Source organism: Monopterus albus, unplaced genomic scaffold, assembly GCF_001952655.1.
Source record: "Monopterus albus unplaced genomic scaffold, M_albus_1.0 scaffold41.1, whole genome shotgun sequence".
Classification (NCBI taxonomy): Eukaryota; Metazoa; Chordata; class Actinopteri; order Synbranchiformes; family Synbranchidae; genus Monopterus; species Monopterus albus.
The window spans coordinates 735,793-745,194 of NW_018127921.1; positions in this window are offsets into that span (position 1 = coordinate 735,793).

Sequence of the window (9,402 nt, forward strand, 5' to 3'; positions counted from 1 at the left end):
TGCCTCTGCTTTATCATCCATATCTCCTCAGGAGCGAGAATATTACTCAGGGACATAAACTTACTCAGTGTGGACAAGTTAAACCCAGTAATGTTTGGGAATAAACAAATTAATGTCGGATGGTTTAGTCATAGCTGGTATCATTTCTGGGAATGGTTTCTATTGATGTTTTCTTAGTCCCATGGTGGTAAAGACACAAGTATAGAGAAGATCATTATTACTCAGTAAAATGAAACATTAAATAACTGGTAACATGTTTTCAGTGTAATACATCTGTATACTTATGGACATGTATGCTGTAATAAAAAGAGGACTTGGATTTTAAGTCTCTACATGTTATGTTGTATCAGCTCTAAAGTATTTTCTTACTATCTTGTTGTTGTAGAAGAGCTGCGAGGCAAAGTGCGCGTTTATCCAAATTTGTATATGCCTGTGTGCATGCGCATGTAGATTTATGTGGAATTAAGCTGTGTTCCCTTTTTGACTCGGGCACAGTGTGTTCTGCACAGTTCACGCCTGTGTGTTTCGCTAACACGTGGCTGCTACTGACTTGACTGTGGGTGTTTTGAAGCCGTTTGACAAAGTGTGTGTGTTCTCACACAGCTGTTTTCGTAGTTGTGGGGAAGAAGAGGTTCACAACTTCCTGTCAGCTGCTTTCTTTCTTGCTTTCTCAATATAGTTCCCATCAGTTATCAATCCGTTTCATTTTTCTTTTTCTTATTTGTCTTTCAACAACTATTTCTCTCAATTACACCATTTTTATCTCCCATATGCTACACATTTCCCCTTGGTTTCTCAATCTATCAATTTATCTTTGTGTATAATCTCTAATTCACATTAATTCCTGATCTCATGCTTCCCGATTCTCTTTGCTAAATCACCTCCTTTATCTCCGCGTTGTATCTCTCCACCTCAGTGTTGCCTCTTGCTAGAAAATTACATCTTCCCATCCACATAAACAGGAAACAGCTGAGGTGTTGTTTTCGCTTGCCTTTTTTCCTGTCAGTTTCTCAGAAAACTAAACCAAACCATCAGAAACCAAGCCAACATTTCCACCAGCCATACAGTAAAGCAAGTCAAGCACAGCTGGCTGATCGTGTGGTTTGAGGCTGATCTGTGTTTGCAAGCAGCAGGGGCTTTAAATGAACACGTGTTTAAAGGTAAAATATGTAAAATGGCTTTTAATTTTTTCTTCTGTACCTGAACAAATTTTCAGGTAATTCAGATGAAACCCTGACAAATAACATTTATAGCCTTAAAAAAATAGTCTGTGATGCAACGTCAGGTTAAAGTCAAAAACAGTCTGAGTGTAAGAATTTGAGGATGTGAACCTGGTGCTCTGGTGCTTGTGAAATGGCTGCTGTCATAACGCTTCTCACTGGGGAATTTTCTCCTTTGGTCAGCAGAAAGCTGATGGCCACTGATGCAAGTGACATTCAGTCCAAGCCTGTGTGTGTACCTGTTTACTGGAGTGAGCACAACCTGCCCACTGTTTTTGTCTGTGTGAGTGAACTTTCTAAAGATTGTAAGTGCCTCTGTTTTCTTTCTACTGATGGTTCAAACTAAATAAATCTGCTCATTTCTGTGTGTGCATGCATACAGATATACTTGCGCCTGTGTGTGGCCAAACCTCATGCAACGGCCCTCTTGCTAAGCCCCAAGGCCATGCTATATAGCGTTGCCTACTGATTGGGAGAGGTCAACCACAGGAATATGTTGCCTCAGTGTCTCACCGCTGACTTTCAGATAACCATATGTGGAAAAATACAAACGGATGAAGACATCAGTGGTGGTTAGCTGGTTAGCTTATCATTAGGAGACAGAGTTTGCTGGTATCTCCACAGCTGGTCAAAAGCATTCTGTGGGACAGACTTTAAAAACATAAATACAGTTTCATATTGATTCTCCTTAAGTGTGGCAAAGGAGGAGGAGCTGTTGACTCCAAATGTGCTTTTAATCACTGTAAACTGCTCTTTGAAAGTTTTCTTTTAATGGTAAAGTCATTGTTGTAACAGAGAAGCGTGTGAGTCTCCTATATAAAAGGTGCACTAATACACATTTACATACTAACAATAGATTTAATATGAAAGGGGTCTATTATAGTGATGCACCCACTGAGAATTATCATCAAACTCTGCAGCTCCCCTTGGTCCTAGTCAGTGTTTTAGTGTTGGTCATCCCATATTTATGGTTTTACAGCCTGCACCATTAATGTTTTGGTAGACTCTTTATCAGCTGTGTTTCCAGCCATAATATGCAGCTGCTTTCAGCAAAACACACTGATAAATTCACTGTATACTACCTGCCCATCACCAAAGAGCAGACAAACTTTGCAACCAGCTGCTGAACATATTGAAGCATTTAGTGGCTAAAGAGCCAGATATTTGTCTCATTCAAAATTGACCCATAGTCTGTATCGGATCTGATTAAAACTGCAGAATGAGTAGCTGTTAGCTTCCATAACATTAGCGACATGCACAAGGAAAAATATTAAGCTTGATGTTTGGGTGCTTATTGCCAAAATGCTCAATGGGGATGCAGTGACTTCTATTTGTAAATTTTTATGCAGCCAAGATGTTTACCTTTCAGTTCTTATCAGCATTATAGATGGATGTTTTCTTCAGGAGCCCCAGTTTCCTTTCATTTTGCAAGTCTGTTGCTTTCATGCTCTCATGTAGTTTTTATTTTGTTCTCACTGAGAGATACACAGTGAAAACATGTAGATAGAGATGCACTGTACCACATGATTCCAGCTGAGGCCTCTCGCCTTACCCCAATAAGGCCTGATGCCAGACTCTGGAATGAGTTCCTCTGCTGGGTGAGTGTGAGCTGACTGGTGTCATGACAGGTTGAAGGAGGGATAAAGATAGATGGAGGGCAAGCTGGTAGAGAGGGTATGGAAGAGGGAAGGGAGGGAGGTGGGGACGGCATGATATGGGAAGAATCTGGGTAGGAAGAGAGGACATAACTTGAGAGGGAGATAAAGAGGTCTAGTGATGAAATGACCTATTTTTGCTTAAAGAAAGGAGAGAAGGCTCAGGGCTGCTCAGAAGAGATACTGATCAAGTAACATGCTCTTACTTTACCTCTTTCTCTCAGTTACCATAAAAAGACATCTTTACTCCACATGCAAGTACAAAACATCAGTGGTTACTCTGTAGAAAGACAGAGCAACAGATGTCTGCATTATGTAATAACACATTGTTTGAACAGGCCATCAGCAAAACACTTCGTACATTTTGTACTAATTTCAGAGATAGCAGTCTAGCCATTCAATATATTAGAACTTCAGTTTTGTATTTTGATTAAAAGATCAGGTTGTAACATCAAAAATAGCATCAACCCTTTCATACACTGCCATTTGTTCTTTCTGTCTGCAACACACTGAAATTCTCATTAGTCTTTAATGTTTAGTTTTTGTTTACATGACCTAGTTACATGACAGTCTAACTCGGTCTAGCCTAGGGAATGTGAAGAGAGATGTGCACACAGGCACTTGTCTAAACAGTCATATGTGTTTATACACATACATAAACAGTAGAAACACACAACCTCCTAGAAAGAAAGCAAAATCATTATCACTATCAATCATTGTCACACTTGCGCTCGTTTCCATTAATCTGACTGCACTTGAATGTTTCTGCTTAATGTCTGAATGTTACGTATCCCGTGTCTGAAAAGGACTTTGGACATTAGCACAAAAGCGACATACAGTATTTACACCTTGTTTGATTTAGGACAAGGCTTTCTACTGCTTAACATCTTCCCTTAAGACCCCTTCCTCCGTCAGTCCACTCAGTATTAGTGAGGACAGCCCAAGCTTTGCTTCCCTTCCTCCGTCAGTCCACCCAGTATTAGTGAGGACAGCCCAAGCTTTGTCCCCACTGTTTGGCTCAGTGTGCCTGTTTGGATGCTGATGGGAAGGACATGCATAGTGGGGGCAAAGCACACGTCAGAGCTGAGGATGATTAGTGCCCTGAGGAGAAGGACAGATAGCGAGTTTAGCTGCTATACCCTGGAGACCCACGCAGGCAGGGCAGAGATCTGTTTCAAAGAGGAATCAACTTGTCCTTGGCTTATGGACAACAAACATACTCACAAGGAACACAGGGATAACGAAGTAAGAAAACAGTGAAGTAGTACACAGCTGCGGTTTTCAGTTGCCCAGATCAAAAAATATTTGGCCATGGATAGACATTTAATAAGAGGGAAACATTTCTGTTGCTGATTGTTTTGTTTCTGGACTTACTGAGGGTGATAGTTTGGCATAAAATAGGAAAATCAAACCAGTTTTCTTTGAGCTTGGTGATGGCTGACAACCCTCTTACACTCCATTACCTGGCTTTGAGAAGCTGTGAAGTACCTCACAAAGCCCACAGCGTGAGACGCATTCGCAAACGGCTCTGTGACTTAAAGCAGAGTAGCATAAACACGGTCAAACTCTCCAGGAGGGCTACACTGTGATCTTGCTGCCAGATGTCTGCCTGCCCGTTAGCTGCTCACACTGTCACCATGCCTTTGTTCTCAGTCAGCTTCATATTGCTTGTACACAGCTTTCAGGCTCAGTGTACATAAATGCTGCCACAGATTCTACAGACAGAACCTTGTTACATGATAAAATACAGATTACACTGACATGTTAGCATTTTGTCAAAATAAATGAAGCATCACAATAATCAAAACAATTTGGTTAGAATGTCTCCAAATATTAAGGCCAATAACTTGATATAGCCCGATGTGACCTAACTTTGTTTATCCTGTATCATAGTGTCAGACTAAAATCATCTCACTAAGTATTCTCCTTATCTTCCTGTAGTAATCAGCCAATCTGGAACTAATCAGACCATCTCTACAGGGTGACCTCTGTTGCTATGTCAGTGGGAGGGAAGGGCAGAAAATATTACACTGCTGTTTCATCAGTGTCAAGCTGAAACTCTGATGCAATTCTTAGATGACAGTTTGATGGGATTTTGACATATGTTGCAATAGAATTTGAATAAAGTGAATATAAATTGATTTAGTATCATCTAATTCTCAGGTTTTGTATTGTTTTGAATTTACAAATTCACTGAAGCATAGAATGAACTTTTAAGAAACATTTAGAGGAATATTAATGTAAAAATTACCTCATGTTCCAACAGCTATCAAATATTTAGAATATCAAAAGTCCCTACAAACCCACTTCTTATTTTTTGGAGATGAGTCATTGCAAAATCCTGTTAAATCTGGATGACTTGTGCTTTGAGTGTTACTGTTGGATGGCTCTTTATTCACTCCATACCCTCAGATGATATTTTCATACAAAACAAACCACACTGCGCCACATAGTCAGACACACCCTGGGAATCTTTGACCCGCTTCCACAGATCGAACAGAAACATTTAGCAGAATGCTACAACAACTTCCTGTGGCATCTATGAAAACGGCCCCAAATATGACTGAACTCTCTCTCACTGTGCTTCATCCAACTAAAATACTCAAACACCCCAGCTGTTTGTGCTAGCCACTTTTTGGAGAAGTGAACCTCAACATAAACACAGCCCTATTCACCTTCCATCGTCGCGCCCTCCACCCCCACCACTCCTGCCAAACCAGCTCTTCTTGTTCCCTTCTTTGTCTGTGTGTCGAAATTAGTCAAATGTTTTTCTTTTTCCTCCTGCTGCTAAGCAACATGGGAATGCTGCAAAGGATTGCACTCTTAATCCAAACTGGGTTTTGCAGCATCAGCTGTTTGGGTGCAGTAGTGTTGTGCATACCGGTGCCCTGGCCGAGCTAGCACTTTGTTATCCAAGATTTTGAGAGAATCCTTGCGATACCATCTGTCACTATCATTTAAGTGGTGGGAGCACTGACATTTCCATTTCGATGGGAAATGGAACACAGTTTTATTCCAAGTGTCAAAAAATCATGTGCATGTGGATGTGAAGTGTTTGGAATTGCTGATCAGGGCAGGCAACAGACCGTTTCAGGGAAGCAGCAAAGAGCTTATAAAATGTTCCATAGTTACTGCCAAAATACAGGGCTGCATCAACATTACTGACAGTCATCCAGTCCATCAGTGAAGCCAATTTTCTGATTGCATGTGCCATCATTTTACAGTTTAAATTAAACAGTAGTGCTTTTTTTTCAGATTTAGCAGCAAGCTAGTGTCAACTATGTGGTGCAGTAATGTGGTTACAGAACATGACCTAGAATCAGTTTATACCTAAAGTGCAGTTAAGTGCCCCAAGAGTGGGACAAACATTAGTGGGGCAGGAGAATTGCTGACTTGATCTAATCTCCAGTCTACTTGACACAGATGGTCCACTCCGTCATCAAAAAATGGGAGGTCAAATTCCAGTCCGGGCTCCAGTGAAGCCACAGCATCAATGTTTAGTTTATGTAGCTCTTGAAGTACAAAATAAAACTGAATATCATCCTTCAGATAAACTATGAAGTGCAAGTAAAAAAAACCCTCCAACTTTAAATGTACATTTTATAATTGCAAAGCTGTATTTTACTAAAACTGAATAAATAATGACACAGCTCAAGGGAATATGATGCCAAGATAGGAAATCTTTTATTACAGAGAAAAACTTTTCTTCCAAAATATAGAAATCTGTACAACTTCCGCACAATTTACATGAACTGTACAAATTTACAGCAGTTCATCACAACATACCCAAGGAAAAGAAACTGAACACGATCAAGATGTACTGACATGAGATCACAAGATAGACAGCTTTTCATCTTGGGTAAGCTCAGATTTTTTTTGGTGCATTTTTTTTTAGTTTTGTATGTAAATAGAAAAGAGAAAAAACGGAAAAAAAAAACAAAACAAAGGATATGTCTACACGTACAGATCATGGAAACTAGTATTTTTACCAAAATAACTTTGGTCCTTGCCAACACTCCCATCACAAATGGCTTCACTTACAAAAAGAGTTATTCATGTTAAAAGATGAAATACAAAAAGGAAAACATCTAAAAACACCTCAGGATAGCGATTATTGGCACTTCCCATGTGTAATGTTATGTATTCTACCATTTGTTGTACAGTTACAATACATTCTAAAATATGTAAAACACCTCAAATGTGAAAGTGGCAATAATTCAACTAATCGATGACAATATCAATGACAACAACAAAACTGTGGTTCCCTTTCTGTTTCATGTCTTAACATGCACAACTTTTCCATAAGGTTATCTACTGAATGTCTGAGGCCTGAGTTTGGCATTACATTCCAGGAGAGACTCCTCACGTCCCAAAAAAAAAAAAAAATGTCACACACGACTTCAACTTGACATATTTAGTGCATTTTATGTGCTATTTCATCTGACTACTCCAAGCACTAGTGACAGTTCTTTAACCTATATGCGCACAAGCTGAATGGCTTCAATTTAAATAACTTTTATTGAAGACCAACCATTTTGGATGGCGGTAGTACAGCTGAGACAGTGTTGAACGGGATTTGGGTTTAACTTTTTAATTCTGTACTTTTGATAACCAGGTCTGTTAAAAGTGGATTAGATCAGCGGAAAGTTGAGAAAATCCCAGTGCGACCCATAAAATACATTGAGAGAAAAGTGGGACAAAATGATCATCCCACGACTGGAAAAATGGACCATTCTCAAAACATTGTCGCGTGACATAAAAAAGCTACTATGGAGCAGCGTGATTTTAAAACTGGTGTCCGCCATGGAAACCAAAGCTCTGGGCTCCCATTCCAGCGAGCGCCTCGCCATCTGACCAACATGAAATCGCTGCTTTTCACAGATTGCTGAAGGGAGTATCAGCAGAGAGCATGGGGGAGGGGATGGAGTTTGGGGGTTGCAGTGCGTCAAAGGATATAGCTCTATTACCCATGATCCTCTCAGGCTTAGGGGAGCTTAAACAACCATAGGTTTAGTGAGCGGTGAACCAGCCTGCTCCTGCTATGACAGCTTTGGCCAGCGGCTAAGGCCCAGGCAACACCCATAGCCGTCTTAGCATCTGTTCAAGCTTTCTGTTAACCCCTCAGCCCCAGAAAAGGGAGTGGGGTGGGTACATCAGACAGCCATCACATCCTTTCATAAGCATGTAAACAAAGTTGCTACTCAAACCCAGTAATCAAGTGCAGAGCAATCCAGTGAGATGAAAACAGAAAACAATGGCCTAGTACCCTCAATACTTCATGTTTGATCCACGTTTCCTCATCTCCCACTAGCCCCCCTAGTGCAGCTTGAGCACGGCAAGCGTGTGTGCTGGTTTTTATCCATCACTGCTGGGGTAGGCTCGAGGGCTTCTGGTCAGGGAGGGGAATGTTGAATAAGTCCAGAGGAGGGGGTGGAGGGACTTTAGCTGCCCTGGACAAAAAGAGTCTGGCCCTGGCCCCCCTCTCTCACACCGGTTCCCCGTCCCTGCCTTCCTTACCCAGCTCCCCACAGTGATGGATGATGATATGTGTCACATTAAGTCTGCCTGCATCTACAGGGGGTCAGCTAGCAGCATGCTGGCTTGTTTTGGCTGAACAGGAGGTCTGAGCTGAGGGGTGATAGGTGGCACATGAGGCACTCTAACCCCCACCCCAGGAGAGCCGGGGCAGATTTGAAGCTGCTGGGCTGGAAAGAGGACACCTCCATTGAGGGTCCAGGCAGCACAATGCACCAGGCCGGCTCACATCAGCCTGATAGTAGTTTAAAATCATGAATGGCTCATAAGTCATGATAATGAGGTCTACGTAAGGCAGTGCACCTCCAGTACACACAAAAGGATGTCTATTGCAAATGAAAATAGAAGGTTGACAAGGCCTGATGTAGTTTTTAAATTAAAGTTAATTGATCTCTGAACAGTCTGTGCTCCAGACCTCCTTGTGGCCACAGTGTCACACAGTCATCACTTAGTCCAGACCTTTCAGGCTAACTTTTTTTTTTTTTTTCTATCAACAATCCAAATCACCATCTGTGCATTTGTGGGGGAAACAGCTTAGCTCTGCAACCTGCCAGAGCAGACAGTGCCATATGAACGGATGACAGAATGTTTAATATACCACCAAACATACTCTCCATCTAACAACTCTGAAATGATCAAAAATACAGTGTATAAAAGGTTTTGAAATCCAGAGTTGAATACTCACTATTTAATAGACATGAGTCTATCCTAATGTGGGCGCTACAGTATGAACATAATGGATAAAAGGGCAATAAAAATGGTGTGGAAACATGACATTTGAATGAATGGAATGCAGGCAATCCCTCTAAAAATGTACACATCCCACACAATCTCATGTCAAAGTGCATTCAATGTCAATTCTAACAGGGCCACATGACTAGCATTTGCTACAATTTGAGTTTTAGTGATGCCGGACATGACAAAGTGGTGGTGGGCAAAGGAGGCACAATTAACAACACAGGAACTTGACTCTGAATTTCAACAACATTTCA